The sequence below is a fragment of the Rattus norvegicus genome, chromosome 4, assembly GCF_036323735.1.
Source record: "Rattus norvegicus strain BN/NHsdMcwi chromosome 4, GRCr8, whole genome shotgun sequence".
NCBI lineage: Eukaryota > Metazoa > Chordata > Mammalia > Rodentia > Muridae > Rattus > Rattus norvegicus.
Genome location: NC_086022.1, coordinates 149890458 through 149906484, shown reverse-complemented (window position 1 = coordinate 149906484; position 16027 = coordinate 149890458). Strand labels below are relative to the sequence as shown.

The 16027-nt window shown below is 41.2% G+C and overlaps 1 protein-coding gene and 1 pseudogene across 2 annotated transcripts in view; both read right to left on the bottom strand.

Annotated features, from left to right (window-relative positions):
• Positions 1-15842, bottom strand: part of Edf1-ps2 (endothelial differentiation-related factor 1, pseudogene 2) — a 41591-nt pseudogene extending 25749 nt beyond the window's left edge.
• Syn2 (synapsin II) overlaps positions 1-16027 on the bottom strand; it is a 157927-nt gene that overhangs the window by 110361 nt on the left and 31539 nt on the right. The gene's annotated exons all lie outside the window — the stretch shown is intronic.

The following is a 16027-nucleotide window of genomic DNA, read 5'->3' as shown; positions in this document are numbered from 1 at the left end:
AGCTCTCTAGCTTTACCCAGGTGAGGGGCAGGGCCAGTTCAGGGATGGGGCCAATTGTCCTGCTCTCAGGCCCTTAGGACTGTCTTTACAGTTTGCCCAGGTAACTGCTTTCCTGCTTGCTGGAGCAGGTGGGACATACAGGAATCTCTCCTATGTACATTTATTGAAGTCTCTTAATTGCATTTAGTTCTTTGTGTTTCTTCCACTCACATTTTCTTAAAGATAGGATCTTGTTATACAGGTCTCCATATATAGAACTTGATATGTAGACCAAGCTGGTCTAACTCATAGAGATCTACCTGTCTCTACCTCCTAAGTATTGGAATTAAAGGTATGTGCCACCGTGCCTGGGCCCTTCTATGTCTCTTTCTGTGTCTGCTTGGAAGCTTTGTCTTCCATGGACAGCTGCTCAATCTGTTTCTTGCCATATTTGTTAGTGTGTTGAACATTGTGCCTGCCATGCCTTCCAGGGACCCTTTTCTTCAGCCTTCATATCTCTACCCTCCAGCTGGATGGGGAACCAAACCTTCAAGGTAAGCTGATATCTCACCACTGAACTACATTCTCAGGCCTCAAATTCTTAAACATAAATTTTCTTTCTTCTATCACCACTGAAATCACAAATCACAAAGATTTTTGCACAAAGCTGAGTTGAAATTATTGCTAGCCTTAGAATAGTCTTACATAAGTTTCCCTAGCAATGCTTCTACTTTAATTGGATTCCTGGCATGAAGTCCTGTGCTGAATTGTATCTACTAACGTAACTAGCTCTGGAGACTAGATTAGGGAGGAGACAATGTGGCCACTGCCTACTGTCTGCAAACTGAACTGAATAGAAAAACAATGTAGAAAAAAATCAGGACGGGAACTGTAACTCCTCCTCTATAACACCTCCTCTTCTATCAAAGTTCTAGCCCATCAGCTAGCAGCTGCTTCAGAATTCCTTCCACATCCCTCCCTCCTCTCTCTTATCATCTACAATTATACAATTTCCCAGGTAGATGTTACCTTTGAAAAATTGTTACTTCATATTACCCATGACTACTGAGGCAGTTGACATGTAATCTTAGAGCTATGAGGAGTACATTAATTTCCAGAAGCATTGTGGTAGAAACTCAAGAGCTTTGCAAAGACAGACTTGTGTTCAAAACACACAGCCAAGTGATACTGGACAAGTTATTTAACCTTCCTTAATTCTGATGAGTAATGATACTTGTCTAAGGGGTTGTTACATAAGGATTCAAACACATAAACATATCTGGCATAATGTTGTCACTTAGCATTGATCTTAAAAAATAACTTCCAACTTCCAATGGTCATATAGTACCCTAATCAGAAATTAGTACATGTTGTCTAAAGTAACTACAGTAGTACCTGCTAAGTCCTAAGCACTTGGTGGAGGTTGGATGCTCACACTGCCAGCTACATGCTCTTTAAAAACAGTGAGTAATTCATTGTGTTAAAAACCTTACTTGTGATACAGCATTTTAAATAGCCACATCTTTTCCTCTGAATAGGTTTTTAAGCTTGTATTTTGTTCTAGTGATTTTAGAAATGGAAAAAAAAATGGCCAATGTTTAAGTCACTGTCCAAACACTGAAGAAAATGTTGCCTTGATAATTGACAGCATATAAAAAATTAAGCTAGGGAAAAGTAGAACATCTTTTCAATAATGACCTGGGAGATTCACTTTATAATTTTAAGGTAAATACAAGACTAATAAAAACAATATAAGCAATATCCATAGATAAATGTGCACATGTGGTTATTCCGTGATTTTACTACAATGGCAGGGAGTTCTTCTCTATCATTTTAGGCATTAAAAGATACATAACATATTTGTGGTGGTTTAAATATCCGTGGCTCACAGAGCAGGAGCACTATTTGGAGGTGTGGTATTGTTGGAGTAGGTGTGGCCTTGGAGGAAGTATGTCACTGTGGGTGTGGCTTTAAGACACTCGTCCTAGCTGCCTGGAAGCCAGTCTTCTTCTATTGGCCTTCAGATGAAGATGAAGAACTCTCAGCTCCTCCACCTCCAAGTCTGCCTGGACACTGCTATGCTCCCACCCTGATGATAATGGACTGACTCTCTGAACCTGTAAGCCAGTCCCAATTAAATGTTGTCCTTTATAAGAGTTGCCTGGGTCATGGTGTCTGTTCACAGTAATAAAACCCAAAGTAAGACAGTATTAATTGACATATCACTTATACCTAAGGTAAATTTTTACAAATAAAACAAGAGATTTCTCATTATCTCATCTAAGCTTTTAATGTAAAGCTCCCACACCCCTTGATCCCCAACTGACAGTGCTGTTTCACACACACACACACACACACACACACACACACACACACACACACACCAGGGATGTTAAATACAACCAAATATACTTAGTACATTTGAGTTTAAATTTTAATTTAAATGTTAAACACAGCTTTAAAGTTGCAGGTATGATATACAGATGGAGTTGACACAGAAGTATATAAGTCAAGGAAGCATTTATTCATTTTCTCCCTCTTGAGGGAGCCTTCATGTATAACACCATGAAGGAGTCACACAGATACTGAATGTATTTCTAACAACTTTCAGCACACCTCCAGCAACAAATGCAATCAATCCTCATGCTGCATCTGTGTGCCTTCACATCCACTTTGCTCTTCTAAAGCTATGAAGACCATACAGTGAACCTATCTGGGAGATTAAGACATCTATCTTACCATGTGTGAAGAGCTAGGAGAAGAGACAATCACTACAGGAGTGTGGCCTAGGAGAAAAATATTCATTCTCAAGGCTCAAGCAATAAACATGGTTGTAATTCTTGACACTTCTATTACATATCTGGAGCTCTAAAAGTACAGTTTATCAGCCTTGATTTATTACAGCACATGAGCCGTCAAATGTTAACTGTGGTGAGGACCTCAGTGATCACTTAGTCCAACATTCTCACGGAAAAGCTGAAGAATCTAAGGGCCTGAGGATAAAGTGATTTTTCTAAAAGTTAAATGGTTAAAAAGTGGTAGAGCACTTCTCTAGTTTGTGTGGGGTCTGGATTTAGTCCTCAGTAAGGTAGGTGGGGAGTGGGGATAGGTAATTCTCAGGCAGAATCAGAACTGGATCTTGGAAGTCCATGTCCAATGCCCTCTTATTCCTCTCAGCAATCACAGCATACTGTAGTCTCGGCAATCACAGCATACTGTAGTCTCGGCAATCACAGCATACTGTAGTCTCAGCAATCAATCACAGCATACTGTAGTCTCAGCAATCACAGCATACTGTAGTCTCAGCAATCACAGCATACTGTAGTCTCGGCAATCACAGCATACTGTAGTCTCAGCAATCACAGCATACTGTAGTCTCAGCAATCACAGCATACTGTAGTCTCGGCAATCACAGCATACTGTAGTCTCAGCAATCAATCACAGCATACTGTAGTCTCAGCAATCACAGCATACTGTAGTCTCGGCAATCACAGCATACTGTAGTCTCAGCAATCACAGCATACTGTAGTCTCGGCAATCACAGCATACTGTAGTCTCAGCAATCAATCACAGCATACTGTAGTCTCAGCAATCACAGCATACTGTAGTCTCAGCAATCACAGCATACTGTAGTCTCGGCAATCACAGCACACTGTAGTCTCAGCAATCACAGCATACTGTAGTCTCGGCAATCACAGCATACTGTAGTCTCAGCAATCAATCACAGCATACTGTAGTCTCAGCAATCACAGCATACTGTAGTCTCGGCAATCACAGCATACTGTAGTCTCAGCAATCACAGCATACTGTAGTCTCGGCAATCACAGCATACTGTAGTCTCAGCAATCAATCACAGCATACTGTAGTCTCGGCAATCACAGCATACTGTAGTCTCAGCAATCAATCACAGCATACTGTAGTCTCAGCAATCACAGCACACTGTAGTCTCGGCAATCACAGCATACTGTAGTCTCGGCAATCACAGCACACTGTAGTCTCGGCAATCACAGCATACTGTAGTCTCGGCAATCAATCACAGCATACTGTCGTCTCCTCCCTCATGCTAGGAGGCCAGGATGGGGTTTTCAGGAAACACTAAGCGCATCACTTGTAGTCTGATTAAACTTCTTTCCATTCTAACTTTTTATTTTCTAAAACAGAACACTCTAATTTTTTGTTTTCCCCAGTAATATTTTGTTTATTTTACCTCTGATGTTGAAACAACTACTTTCATTTTATAAAACTAAACTTTATCATTTAAGACAGTTTGAGATTTATAGGAAAAAATATGTAAAAGTACCACCCAGTTTCCATTATCCTCAAACCCAGATTCCTGTTAACATCTTTAGTACATTTGTCACAAATTAATGAACTAATACTGATTTGAGCTAAATTATTATGTTTATTATGTTACTATATGAATTAGCATTCAAGACAGTGCCCCATAGATATACCTACAGGCTAATTTGACAGAGGCAAATTTCAACTGAGGTTTTCTCTTCCCAGGTTTGTCAAATAGATAACCAAGATCAGCTGCCACAAGTAGCTTGTTCTGGAATCTCAGTTCTTAGATGAGTCCGGGAAACGTGAATGATTTTCATGTTGTTTACAGTGCAAGGCTAGAAGTAACAGCTTTGACTTCTTTGGTAGTCGGTAGTTGGTAACTGCATTTTCACTCCCGGGCTCAATAGCAGTTCTCTTGAGTTATTCTGACAGGCTACTTTTGTGTTACCTGTCACCAGAGAGCTGGATTTTGGTCCATCTCAGGGCTAAGATCTAGTTTGGAGCCAAACATTATGACTCTTTGAGTTATTCTGAAACATGATAAAGTAGTCAGGACTATTGTGGAACTGGAACAGAAGAGCCTTCCAGGAGGCTGGGTAGGCGGTAGTAAAGATGAGTAATCCTCTTACGTATTGCTTAGTAAAGATAACACCACAGAAAGAACAGAAAAAGCCATACCAAATGGGTCTCCAGTACTCACATTCCTTTCTGGGTTTTAAGCTATCCCCTTACTCCAGCACTGACTTCACATCTGCCCTCCAGGGTGCTTCTGTCTTGATTCAGTGGGCACTGACAGCCTAATGCTCAGTGTTAGCAGAAGGGATGAGAGTGGAGTGAGTGGAACTAATGAGGTAAATTGTCCAGCATTGGAAGGAACAGTTTTCTTGAGATGGAACAATCACTGTCAGGAAAAGAAGTAAATTACTACCATCTCACACCACAGACACATAAAGGTTAATAACTGGAATAACTAACATTCTCTGGGGAATCTGCATTCTGGTTCCTTTTCAGTCATCTACTTCCTAAGTAAATAAGAAGGAAGACTCACTCAGAATCCAATTCCCAGCTCTAATGTAAGCTAATGTCTAACCGCTCAGGGTCGTTTTCCTTTGTCTCTGTCTCTTCATATATTTAATGGAAATGATATGTGAGAGTTTTCAATGTGATGGTTGTAGAGTATGGTGAAACCATGTATGTAAAGTTTCCTGAGAAAAGTCATCTTCAGAAAGGCACATGTTAGAGTAAAAGGATCAGCAGCCTGGTTGTTGGTTCCTGAGAGAAGCTGACACATACTTGCCCTTCAGGAATTAGCTGTTTTAGGAAAGAGCACTTCAAGATCATGATCCAGCCTTGCAGGGGGAGAGCATTAGAAAGGAACAGCATGCTGTATTAAAAATAGCATAAGAGAGCCTTAAAGGAAAGAGAGGCTCCATTTAAAACCTGGAGAAGATCTGAAGGTAAAGGGATACCTTCAAGTGGGAGCTGTCGTGGACAAAATGACAGTGGTGGAGAAGGGGAGGTAGAGAGGAGAGCTTTCAGAGAAACCCCACTGAATAAGGGTGTGTGTGACTCTGATACATTTTTGGAGGCTTGTGGAAAATTTCACACCACATGAGTAAGTTTGGAATAACTTGAGTGACAAAGGAGCATGAAGGAGCCAGGTCCTGGGGAGGACCACAGACTGTAAGAGTCACAGCACAACATATCTTTTTAACTCTCCCTCCAAGAGAGCTGCACAGTCTAGGAATGAGGATAGGGAGTTATTGCCCAAGTTCTTCAGGCTATGGAAATCTGGTTTTTTAAATGAGTGGCGTCTTATTAAAGAGACAGGCCTATAATCTAGCAGCAATAAATTCAAAGCTATATTTGGCAGTCAAAGGAAAGTACGTGTACTGGCTATGTATTCAACCCCCTAACCTACCACTTATTGGAAGGCTAAACCACAGGGGCAATACTAATAATCTTGGATATGTTACAGCTCTTTGGAACAAAATTAATCTATTTTTCTCTCTTTCCACGAGGAAAGAAGGCATGACCAGACCTGGCTGCTACAAGTGATCTTGATTAGAACACTCTTCTACCTTGTTTTCCTGACCCCACTCTGCACTCCCACAAATCAGCTACTGGCCTAACCCATTTAACACACAACTCTGTTATGCTAGCCATAGGCCTGGGCACTAGAGCAGTTCTAGGTTCCTCAGTTCAGGTCCTACCCCTCTACAGATCCGTTAGCTTTTCAGTCCCCATGACAATGTTGTTTCTTCTTGCTATCTTACAATTAACTCTTGACCTTGGAAAATGACTAAGAACAAAAGTTTAACAGTTACTTAAGTTTTACTCCATCTTCCAAAAATATGACACCTTCAGGCACTGCTTGGACTGCATGAGACATTTCTAATGCTGAGTACAAGTGTAACCCGGTGGTAAGTACTAGAAACCAGAAATAAATGGAGCACAAGCTCTTTAAACTTTCAGTTTCTTTCCAGAAAAAAATGAGTCCTTTAAAATTATGTGTGTGTACACAAATGTGCATAAATGAGAAATTCTAGCACAATGCATAGTATATAACCAACATCCAATAAGTGTTTGCCGACTCCCCAAGCTAAACTGTGAATGCTACGCATTCCATATGACTGGTATGAGGATTAAATATGGATGTGTCAGCATATTAGTAACTGAAGCATTTGATGGGTGCATAATTATCACTGAAAAGTACAAAACAAAAGGACAAAATGAAGAAAAAACAAGCAGAAGCCAACTCTGAACAGCTCCTTTCTTACATAAGTTGAACGAATGCCTGAGGAACTCCTGCCTGAAAGGGTAGGACCCTGACATCTCCAGAACACACAAAGCCTTGTGCAGACACAGTCTGTGCCCACGACGGTCTTTCTTTGCAGTTAAACTACTTAAGGACTATTCTCTGTGCTCCAGAAAAACCCATCTCCAAGGAGACTGGAACAGCCTAGGTGTTCTCTCCCAGAGAATGTAGAGTAGCTCAGAACATACAGCACAGAAAACAAAGAAGTCCACAGAACCTCTCAGACTTTTAGTCCTGACTGAAGAATCTTTCTGCTGTAAAATCTACAGGAGGAGCAGCAATTTGAAGACTAGTGTTCCCATACCTCCTTTCAAGAAAGTATTCTCTGAGCCCATGCAAGAAATAGAGAATGTGGCAACTTGTCACGAAACACAACAACTTCTGCTTCTGCTTCAGTATAAACAAGAGCCTCTACCAAAAGCCACTGTGGGAACCTGAAGAAAAGACACCATCCCCCTGCTGTAGTTTTACAAAGTTATCTTAAAATCCCACCAGTCCAGAACACAAGCTGGATGGAAATCAGCAGCAGAGTGCCTACCTTGAAAAGGAAAGGCCCTGGATCCAATTCCCAGCCCCCCCAAACCAATTATTTTTAGCATTAAAATATTACACAGAATATTTTACTTAAAAAACACATTATCTGAACTGTCTTTATTGAGAGACAATTACAAATCAGAAATAGCTCTATTGTATAATCTCACATTGAATTGTGCATAAAGACTTGGATCCTGTTCTGCCTTTCTCATAGCTTACCATGCTTCTTTTGCCAAAGATATTTATATTTCATTATTCTTCTTTTGAATGCCTTTATATGTAAAATGAAAAACCAAGCTTGGTGGTGCATACCTTTAATCCCAGTTAGAGAGGCAGAGGTACAATCCGGCAAATCTCTGTGAGGATAGCATGGTCTATATAGCTATTCCCAGTCAGCCAGGGCTACACAATGAAACCCTGTCTTTTAAAAAGAAACTATTCTGATAAAATTTAGCATAGTAAGATTGTAAAATTCCTTGCAGAGATGTGTACTGACAGCCCAGAAACTTCTGGGTTCACTTTGGCACGCAGCAACAGCCCAGTGCATGGAGCTCTCCAGGGTACTGATTCCAGCTGACTCTGGTTTCTGACTCTGAACACGGACATGTTTCCAAATATAGGCCACCTAAGCAAAGATGTAACACAAAACAATGTATTTTCCAGTGGGCATATGAAGGGACAAAAGAGAAGACTGTTACAGAAGAAAACAAGTTCAAAACAGGAGATTACAGATATTTTCTATATATACTCTACAAGTTGCAAACTCAAAAGCCATGACAATCTTACCTCACTTTGAACTCAAAAGACTGACATGAATTCTTGGTGTTTAGATGTTTAGATATGCATGTGACTGCAACATTCCTACACAGGCTGCTATAATGGTACAGTGAACAGAGAACACGCTACTCTGTGGATTGCTGTAACTCTAGTAGAGAATTAGGAAGAAGTCTGGAGCTGGGGAAATGCAAGCTTGAGCCTCAGGTATCATGTCCTAGCTGCACAACCTGAAATGTTACTTCACTTCACTTCACTTTTCAAATGAGGGAGGGGTAGTATATATAAGACTTCAAAAGACTGATAATAGAATTTTTAAAAGACAGTATAATGAAAGTATTCACTATTGAGAAACTCCTTAGATTGTCTTTGGCATTATACGATTGAATTGTGCCAGGTACATAGTAAGCTATAGAATAAGGGTTAGCAATTGGGCCAACAACTAAAAGGAAGACTATGTAGGTGGCAAATATCCTCATAAGACACTTACACTTTCAGGAAACAGGTAAAAAAAATCACAAATAGCCTCAGGAAAGTAAAACACAGCAGATAAGACTGGCTTACTTCAGAAAGACATGGTTTCCCAGGGTTTTAGAGGCTTGTGATTTACTGACCTACTTTAATTCTGAATTACACAGAGCAAAAAAGCATGTTAGCTGTTTCCTTCAAACTAAGCAACATTATAAACTGTCCCCATAATAGTGACAGCAACCAAATGAGCAAACATCATGTACATCTGATGTGTTTGAACATTTAATAATCACTGTTTCAGTCCCTCATCTGCCTCGATATTTGGCTTAAAACTCGGTGATCTAGGATGTCAATATCTGAATCTCCTTTCATTCTCTTCCTTCATCTGTTAGAAACCTAAAATAAATGTTGGTCAGCTCGAGTACCTGTTCACCTTCTGCATCTCCAAGTCGCTAAAATGCCAGGAAGGAAAAAGAAGCACAACAGAGCAGACTGTCACATCACGAAGGTTCCCGACACATGACCAGGCATGTTTGTCTGGTCAAAAGACAATCATTTCAAATCTTTCCTTTCCCTCAAATAGCCCCCTCCATCATCCTTCTCTTTCTCGGTGTTGACCCACCCGCCTACTAAACAGAGAAAATAGAAGTCACCAGATGGATGCATTCCTAACTTCCCACCATCCAATCTACACAACTTTCTGTAGCTTTGCCCAGTTTTTCCTACCACATCTGTTAAAATAATAAATCAGGTGCCCTCCTCTTACCCAAGATCAAAACCATCTGTGAGCCTTACTCATTTTCTAACAGAAGTTCACAGTATCATAATGCTGTTTGCCATGAAAATTACCTTTTCCCTAAGTTTACTGTGGCATGTAATTTGTGCCTCAGTATAGTCAATGAAAGATCACTCCATCATGAAAAAAAGAGTGAAGTAGTTCTTTCTGTCCTAGTATGGACCAGTTATGGAATACAGTATGTTCACCTGAACTTCAGACTTCTAAGTCTAACCCACTCCTCATCTCCCCATAAAACCTGCTTATTCAGACTCCCCCCTGAGTCAGGGCCACCTCTACACACCCAGCTGTGTGGTCAGAAGCTTCAGCATCTTCATTCCCTTCATCTCTCACCTAATCAACCAAGCCCTGGCTATCTAATGTGTTAATATTTCTTATGCCACGCCACTTCTCTCTGGCCCCTTTCATCTGACAATTCAATCCCATCTGAACATCTGCAGCAGTTTTGTGGTCACTTCCCAGCATCCAGTCTCTCGCTCCCCGAGTCTACTGCCCAGCAGATTAGGCCAGGGTAACAAACTCTAACAAAACCCTTGCACAGCTGCCCCTTCCACTTAGTATACAGACAATCCTTAGCAGAGTCACCCCGGCTGATTTTAATTCACCCATCCAACTTACCAGACTTTCTTTTATTCATCCAACAAATTTCTATTGCTGTGCTAGGTGCAGAGACTGTAACTATCAACAGTGCAATTCTCGTGTGTGTGTGTGTGTGTGTGTGTGTGTGTGTGTGTGTGTGTGTGTGTGTGCAGGTGCATTTGTGTAAACATATGTGGAGATCACAGGATAACTCTAGTGTAATTCCTCAGGCACTGTAAAACTTGTTTTTAAACAAGGGCTCCTCTGGGTTGAAGCTCACCAAATGACAAACTAGCTGGCCTGGAAGCCCAGTGATATGCCTGTCTCTGCCTGCTGGCACTAGGACTGCACACACAAGCCATCACACAGAGCTTTTTTTATTTTTTAACATAGGTTTTTGGAGTCAAACTCAGGCCCTCCTGCTTGAGAAGCAAGCACTTTACTGGCTGAGCTGGCTTCCGGGTTTTCAAAACCATATGATTCTTATTGATTGTATCCTTAGCAACGTACAGCACAGAATAATCACTAAAGAAATAATTAGTTAATTGTAGTTGTAATTTAATACTGTAAAGTGTAAAAATGCTCTGAGAATAAATGACTGCCTGGTAAAAAGAGAAGGAACTAATTAAAATCCATGTCTGTTCTGCCTCTCCACGGCCCAACACTTCCTCACTGGAATATGGTGTAAATTGAAGCTGTTTTTCCCCTAAACATAACTGATTTTGGCTTTCCCCCCCTAACTTCTCCACAGTCCAGCCCCGTGCTTCTAGGAGGCGCTGTGGAGCTGGACACCTGCTAACATGGTAAACTCCAACTCCACAGGGCCAGCAAGTCACTCCCTGTCACCGCCGTCCTAGGAGACACAGTGAAGTAGGGAGTCCGCATAACACAAGCAGACATGCACAGGACAATGCAGGCATGAGAGACAAGTGGGTAATTTTGCCTGAGGTCTGACACGGTCCTAGGACTGTGGGAATGTTTCCCATCAGTGATGGTAATCACAGAGGTGGTCTCCATAAACAACAGATTCCTCCAAGGAAGGGAATAATTGTTGAAATAGAAGCAATCGAGTCATTTATTTAACACATGAAAACCTAAAGTATATTTCTGTCCATCACTGTTGCTGATTTTTTGTTTTAGAAACCAAACTTCTACTTGCAGCAAAAGATCAATGAATTTACCTGTCTTATTTTAGCCACTCCCTTTTATTGAATCAGAAATTTCTCTAATTTTACCACTTATTATAAATTATAATTAAATCTCAGTCACTAAGCAGCTGCTGACACTTAAAAACACTAAGATAAACGCAATGCAACGATCACATTTTCACGACACAGCACTTGTACAGCCCCCTGGCGGTAAGAGCGTGGCATGACAGTGGGTTGCAAGTTCAAGCTTCAGATTCCCGGAATGAACGCCAAAAGAGTTCCTGAACTCTGACCCCTGCAACCCACAAGGGCAATGAGACCAAGAACACTTAGACTACAAAACAAACAAACAAACCAACAGACGAGGAAGTCATTGTTTTAAACACCTAAAAGGTAAATCTGCTGCTTTTGAACCCAGTGTACTTACTTTAGAGATGAGGAAGTGCAAGCTCATTAAAGCTTATCTAAACTGCACACTCCAGTAGAAATGATGAATAATTGGACTGACCCTGGACTCTGACCTCATAGGTAGCAATGAATATCCTAAGACTGAACCCCCAGTGAACGTGATTGTTGGGGGGAGGGCGGTAATGGGGGGAGGGTGGGGAGGGGAACACCCATAAAGAAGGGGAGGGGGAGGGACTAGGGGGATGTTTGCCCGGAAACCGGGAAAGGGAATAACATTCGAAATGTAAACAAGAAATACTCAAGTTAATAAAAAAAAAAAAAGAGATGATGAATAAAAAATTCACTAATACACATATTTAAGAAGCATAGGTTTTGAGATAAATAACTTTTAGGAATTCAAAAGACCTAGTTTCTTATCATGTTTGTTTTGACTTCACTTGTTGACCTACCCTCCAAAATCCAAATCCATTGCAAAAAAGATAAATCTATGCTCTAAAAATCAAAAGTCAGAATGACAATTCAAACTAAGACTGGAAGCTCATACCTAGACCTATCTCTGTGGACAAGAGTGCAATGCTCTTATTAGCAAGGCATGGCTTCCAAGCTCATCCTCGGAGTCAGAGATAAAACAGGCTCTGTCCAAAGCCTGAGTACTAAGGAGGAAGTACACCCCAGAAAAACCCATATTCCCACACTAAAGGGGGAAATGACACTCAGACATAAAAATAACAAATGTTCTCTAGAGGTATAACTTAAGTCAGATCTGGGGTCAGAGTTCAAACTCAAGTCTCCCAATTTTTGGGTATTTCTTAGAAAGTATACTATTACAGAGGACTTCAACCAACTCTCAGTGTTAAATTGTCAAAGCTAAAAATATTTTGTCTACAGGTGTATCTCATAGGTAGAGGGCTTACCCATAATTCCCTGGGACCTGAATTTGATCCTCACCACTGAAAAGAAAGCTTCCAGGGTATAGGGATGTCTGCTGGAGGCTAAGGCAAGAAAAATGGCAAGATCAAAATTGACCTCAGCCTCAGAACGTGCTCCAGAGCAGCCTACACTATTTAATAAGATCCTGGCTCAAAAAAGAAATTGAAAGATAAGGATATTAAAAGACAGTTTAATGAGAGGCTAAGAGAAAAAGAAAAACCAACCTGCTAGGCGTGGGATCAGGAAAACAGAAATTCAACAAACAACAGGTGTTATGAATGAGGATTCCTGGTACAGAGATATAAAACTGAGCGAGATGAGCCCCAGTTCCTAGACAACTATAGCATGCCTGTGCAAATAAGACAGGATCCACACCAGAACAGACAGACCGGAGAAAGAAAAAAGAAGCAGATGAACTGCTATAGACTTCCATATGGGGAGAAATAGCAACAAGGAGAATAGGTGACAAGGGACCTAAGAAAGAGGTGTCACTGTGTAGGAGGTGGGGAATAAGGCATTAGGAAAGACAAGGCAGGAACAATCTCAGGGAAAGCAAGGGGTGCATGAGACCTCTGGTCCACTGTTTACAAGTTTAGCCAATCCAGCATAGACAAACCATTTCAATTAAGTAAATTGCAAACTATGTAATGTGTGAAATGTGTTCCACTTACACTCTCTGAGTAGAAACATGAGATCAAGGTGCCCTCCAGGTCACTTTACTTTTGAAGGCTACTGGGGACCAGCTGTACCTTGTTCCTTCCAGATTCTGTGACCATCAGCAATGTTTGCTGGTCCCTGGCTTGTGGCTGCTTATGTGAAGTCTCCTAAAGTCCTGAGTGAATGTGTGTTGCTGACATGGCGAATGCCATGTGAAGGACCTCGTGCCTTAGAATCATGGGAAATAGGTCTTCTCAGGGGTATGCTCAGAGAGATGGCAAAGCTTTCCTCTGATCCAAGTAAGATTGTTAGCTGTATATTCTAACAATGTTCACTGTAGCTTTCTCCCCCAATTCTGCCCCACCATGTTCACTAGCTGAAACTGTTCCCCTTCAGACAGCTAAAGCAGGTTCCCTGCTCACCTGTATGCAATAATCCTGCCTCCTGTTGAGCTGTATATAATAACTGCCCCCTTCAACTGTAATAAATACACTGAGCTTCTGTGCTGTAGCTTCTCCATCAGAGAGTCCAGCCCACCCAATCCCAGCGTTTCTTCTGTTCATCTGTCTGTCACTTCTTTATTCCTTGGCCGCCCCAGTCAGGGTACCAGGATCAAGCTGATTAAGGATGCAAAGCTGATTAAGAAAGACAAAGTTTCTCTGTGTATGCTTTCTGGCAAGGACACGCCATTGGATTGATTCCCCATTTTGAATGTAGGATGATATAATCTCAAGCTCTTTAGACAAGTATTTCTCTACATCAACATAAGGCCACATCCTGAGGTCCTGGGTAAGCATGGGCAGAAAGTGAAGGGGAGGAGCATTATTCAATTCTCTGCAGTATAGAGTCTGTACCTTTCTTAATTCAGATCCACTTGTGTCTGAACATAAAATAAATAAATAAATGTTTAAAAAGAAAACAAACAGGCTTCTAAGGGATAATAATAAAATAAATCAGAATAGGGCAAAACAAACAAACAGCAGGAAAAAAAGGCCAAGAAAAGGTGTGAGAAACAGAGATCATACTCATGAATCCCATAAAATCCCCAAACTGGAAACCATGATATATGCAAAGGGCCTGTAGGATATAAAAAGAGAGGGTGGAAGGAGAAGGGAGAGAGAAGGAGAGAGACAGAGACAGAGACACAGAGACAGAGACACAGAGACAGAGAGAGACAATGAATTTAAAAATTAAAATATCAAGAAAGAAAGAAAGAAAGAAGGAAGGAAGGAAGGAAGGAAAAGAGAAGAAAGGAAGGAATGAAGAAGGAAGAGCAGGTCCTGACACATTATGAGACAAAGAACCTCCAAACATACCATTAAGTTCATTTTCAGATGGCCATCTACTGCTGGCCAAGAAACAAGATCTTCTAAACACAGTAAGACTGGTGCACCTATGAGTTCACAGAGACTCAGGCAACATACACAGGACCTGCATGGGTCTGCACCAGTTGGGGCCCTAGATCTGAAAAGAGAAGTGGATGCATGCCCCATCCCATCCGAGAAGCAATATCCAATTGATAACCATTTGCACATAAAATTTTAGTTTTCTCAAGGGAGTCTCATTGGGGAAATAAACTACTCTGAAGAGTAGCACACACTTCTAACCACTGAGCCATGTCTCCATCCCCTTGCCAAACTTTTAAATGACTTCCATTTTTCAAATTATGTGTCTGCCTGTGTTTGAGCACATGAGTGCAGTACCCATGGAGGCTAGAAGAAAGTGCCTGATCCCCTGAAGGTGGGCTTACAGGCCACTGGAGATCACCTAATATGGATAATGGGAATAGAACTCAGGTTCACTGCCAGAGCGGTACACAGCCTTAAGTGCTGAACCATCTCTTCAGCCATGGCAATATCTTAAATGGAGGTAAGAAAGGGAAGCATTCTGTGACTTTGAATGACTCATATTCAACACTAACACAGTTAAAATATGGTATCATTTACCATTAAATTATTTGGAAGTTGCTATAAATGTCTGATAAGCAGAGATGATATTAATCTATAATAGCTGGAAGGAAGACAAAGTTAAGCTAAATCTTACAGGACAGACAGGACTTAGCTAGAGAAGAAAGAAATGTCTAGAGAAAGAGGTTCAGGTGCAGATTAATATTCTATCTTGGGGGACAGAGAGGAGATAAGCCTCCCAGGAGCAAATGACAAATGCTAGAAGGAAGATAGAAAACATGGCTAGACATAAACTTCAAAGCGAGGCAGTATGATGATGGGCTTGGTGCAGATCAGCAGGCACTAGGGCACCTGAATAGTGTGCACTGTAATGAAAGCAGGGATTTGTGGGGAGAGCTTGGCAGCATTTCCAGACTAGATTAGCAAGGGAGAAGCTAAAGGGAAGGACACAAACTAATCCAAAGCATGCTCATCTTCACAAGTTTCTAAAATCGTGACTGGTTGCAAAATCCATAATTTCTGAAAAGCTGCTTACTTAGAGAATAATTCTAAGTCTTTCCCAGTCCCCCTCCTTCCCTCCCACCCACCCACAGCATGTCCTGTGCTGACTTCACTGGGCCAATCACTGGACTGCACAGAAGCTTCCATTTCTTATCTCTCATAATTCCAGAGCAGAGTAGGAGCTGGGAGAACACATATGCAAGCTCCAATCCAATCTAAAAGTCCTCTCTAAACCAATGTG